This window comes from Arachis hypogaea, chromosome 19 (assembly GCF_003086295.3).
Source record: "Arachis hypogaea cultivar Tifrunner chromosome 19, arahy.Tifrunner.gnm2.J5K5, whole genome shotgun sequence".
Taxonomy (NCBI): domain Eukaryota; kingdom Viridiplantae; phylum Streptophyta; class Magnoliopsida; order Fabales; family Fabaceae; genus Arachis; species Arachis hypogaea.
The window spans coordinates 120867906-120870076 of record NC_092054.1 but is presented as its reverse complement, the minus strand read 5'-3'; the positions used below and the strand labels follow the sequence as shown (position 1 = coordinate 120870076).

Sequence of the window (2171 nt, the reverse complement as noted above, 5' to 3'; positions counted from 1 at the left end):
CAACAAGCGCTTCTTTATTGTCACTAGCTTGACAGTGAGCTCTCATGGAGCCTCACAGATAATCAGAGAATTGTTGGGACCTCCCAACACCAAACTTAGAGTTTGAATGTTGGGGCTCAACACCAAACTTAGAGTTTGGTTGTGGCCTCCCAACACCAAACTTAAAGTTTGACTGTGGGGGATTTGGTTGACTCTGCAGTGAGAGAAGCTTTTCATGCTTCCTCTCCATGGTTACAGAAGGAGATCCTTGAGTTTTAAACACAAGGTTGTCCTCATTCAGTTGAAGGACCAACTCTCCTCTGTCCACATCAATCACAACTTTTGCTATGGCTAGGAAGGGTCTTCCAAGGATGATGGATTTATCCTTATCCTTCCCAGTGTCTAGGATTATGAAATCAGCAGGGATGTAAAGGCCTTCAACCTTTACTAACACATCCTCTACTTGTCCATAAGCCTCTTTTCTTGAGTTGTCTGACATCTCTAATGAGATTCTGGCAGCTTGTACCTCAAAGATTCCCAGTTTCTTCATTACAGAGAGTGGCATTAAGTTTATGCCTGACCCCAGGTCACATAGAGCCTTCTCAAAGGTCATGGTGCCTATGGTACAGGGAATTAAGAATTTACCAGGATCCTGTTTCTTTTGAGGTAATTTCTGCCTATCCAATGCATTCAGTTCATTGGTGAGCAAGGGAGGTTCATCTTCCCAAGTCTCATTACCAAATAATTTGGCATTCAGCTTCATGATTGCACCAAGGTACTTAGCAACTTGCTCTTCAGTAATGTCTTTATCCTCTTCAGAGGAAGAATACTCATCAGAGCTCATGAAGGGCAGAAGTAAGTTGAATGGAATCTCTATGGTCTCTGTATGAGCCTCAGATTTCTTTGGTTCCTCAAAGGGAAACTCCTTATTAGTCACTGGACATCCCAGGAGGTCTTCCTCACTAGGATTCACGTCCTTCTCCTCTTCTTTGGGTTCGGCCACACCAAGTAAGGTAATGGCCTTGCCCTCTCTTATTGGATTCTCTTCTGTATTGCTTGGGAGAGTACTGGGAGGAGTTTTAGTGACCCTTTTACTCAGCTGGCCCACTTGTGCCTCCAAATTTCGAATGGATGACCTTGTTTCATTCATGAAACTCAGAGTGGCCTTAGATAGATCAGAGACTATGTTTGCTAAGCTAGATAGATTCTGCTCAGAATTCTCTGTCTGCTGTTGAGTGGATGATGGAAAAGGCTTGCTATTGCTAAACCTGTTTCTTCCACCATTATTAAAGCCTTGTTGAGGCTTTTGTTGATCCTTCCATGAGAAATTTGGGTGATTTCTCCATGAGGGATTATAGGTGTTTCCATAGGGTTCACCCATGTAATTCACCTCTGCTATTGCAGGGTTCTCAGGATCATAAGTTTCTTCTTCAGAAGATGCTTCTCTAGTACTGTTGGATGCAGCTTGCAATCCATTCAGACTCTGAGAAATCATATTGACTTGCTGAGTCAATATTTTATTCTGAGCCAATATGGCATTCAGAGTATCAATTTCAAGAACTCCCTTCCTCTGAGGCGTCCCATTACTCACAGGATTCCTTTCAGAAGTGTACATGAACTGGTTATTTGCAACCATGTCAATGAGTTCTTGAGCTTCTGCAGGCGTTTTCTTTAGGTGACTGGATCCACCTGTAAAATGGTCTAATGACATCTTTGATAATTCAGACAGACCATCATAGAATATATCCAAGATGGTCTATTCTGAAAGCATGTCAGAAGGACAATTTTTGGTCAGTTCCTTGTATCTCTCCCAAGCTTCATAGAGGGATTCACCTTCTTTCTGTTTGAAGGTTTGACCATCCACTCTAAGCTTGCTAAGCTTTTGAGGAGGAAAGAACTTGGCTAAGAAAGCCGTGACCAGCTTATCCCAAGAGTTCAGGCTATCTTTAGGTTGAGAGTCCAACCATATTCTAGCTCTGTCTCTTACAGCAAATGGGAAAATCATAAGCCTGTAGACCACGGGATCAACCCCATTGGTCTTAACAGTATCACAGATTTGCAAGAATTCAGTTAAGAACTGAAAAAGATCTTCGGATGGAAGTCCATGAAACTTGCAATTCTGTTGCATCAGAGAAACTAATTGAGGTTTAAGCTCAAAATTGTTTGCTCCAATGGCAGGGATTGAGATGCTT

The 2171-nt window shown here is 42.3% G+C and overlaps 1 non-coding gene across 1 annotated transcript; it reads left to right on the top strand.

Moving 5' to 3' along the window:
* Window positions 1-1744: 1744 nt before the first annotated feature.
* On the top strand, window positions 1745-1852 carry LOC112780204 (small nucleolar RNA R71). The gene has a single exon (XR_003191056.1). It is a non-coding gene; the product is annotated as a small nucleolar RNA R71 (small nucleolar RNA).
* The last annotated feature ends 319 nt before the right edge of the window (window positions 1853-2171 follow it).